This window comes from Lissotriton vulgaris, chromosome 11 (assembly GCF_964263255.1).
Source record: "Lissotriton vulgaris chromosome 11, aLisVul1.2, whole genome shotgun sequence".
Classification (NCBI taxonomy): Eukaryota; Metazoa; Chordata; class Amphibia; order Caudata; family Salamandridae; genus Lissotriton; species Lissotriton vulgaris.
This window is the reverse complement of record NC_141699.1, coordinates 361998161-361999186: the sequence shown is the minus strand read 5'-3', so window position 1 is coordinate 361999186 and position 1026 is coordinate 361998161. Positions and strand designations below refer to the sequence as shown.

At 34.3% G+C, this 1026-nt stretch overlaps 1 long non-coding RNA gene across 1 annotated transcript; it reads right to left on the bottom strand.

Moving 5' to 3' along the window:
* Positions 1-222: 222 nt before the first annotated feature.
* Positions 223-753, bottom strand: LOC147679781 (uncharacterized). The gene is made up of 3 exons (XR_015301011.1): positions 632-753; positions 490-529; positions 223-379 (listed from the first exon to the last, which is right to left on the bottom strand). It is a non-coding gene; the product is annotated as an uncharacterized LOC147679781 (long non-coding RNA).
* Between the last annotated feature and the right edge of the window lie 273 nt (positions 754-1026).

Sequence of the window (1026 nt, the reverse complement as noted above, 5' to 3'; positions counted from 1 at the left end):
TGAAATTTGCAAGATAACACCTTTGCTTTATCATAAATTGCTTACTGTATATACAAACACAAAAGGTCCTACTTTCTTAATGTTGTCAAAATCAACTCATTTTTTGATCATATACATATGTTTGATTCGTGGTCCTTAAACACTGTAATCACCAAATGGAATTTATATTATTAGTTTATAATATATATATATATATCTGGGAATTTTTATCTTTTTTCCACCAGATATTTTTAACTTATTGTAATGTTCATTTGTGATTATACGACCATTATAATCTCGCCGACGCGTTTCGACCTTGTCGATGTGGGACCTTCACTCCCAATTCTGTTAAGGTCTTCTTCAGGGCTTGTTTTTGATAAGTTGTAGGACAATTTTATATCTATGAGGGAATAAATGTATCTCCTTTAGTGGCCAGAATCTCTATCAAAATTGTTTAACATTGCGTATCAGGATGTCATTAACCATATTTTCTCTTTTAAAAATACATACCCGCCTTCTTGTTGGATGAGGGCGTATTTTCTATTCTCACCTGTGTGTCATAATAGAATGTTTCATTAGAACCAATTTCTATCACATTTTTAGCGAACTTAGGGAACAGTGGTTTATAAACGTGTACTTTTATACTACCTACCCCTAGTGTGGCGCTGTTTTTCTGTGGAGTTAATCCTGTTGCTGTTGCGTGTTCCTTAAATGTGGTTTAGATGTAGATGTCTCACACCCAAGTTGTTTCTTTTTACTGTTGGTTTTACTGTTGGTTAAAGTGAGAAGAATGTCATGAGTCGATGTGTGTTAAAAGCCTTTCATTTTTGCTAATTATGTTACTCGGCTTCTAAAACACACGTTTTCTATTTCATGAGCAAGGTGCCATTCGTTGTTTTATTGAGAAGTGTACTCTCAGTTAAGCTTTGCACAAACAGTCTTTTAAATTCAATCTTGCTGTCTCTTATCTCGGACGGTATTGAGGTTCTCACTCGTGCAGCATTCATGTTATTGCATGGTATATAACCAACAGTAAAACCAACAGTA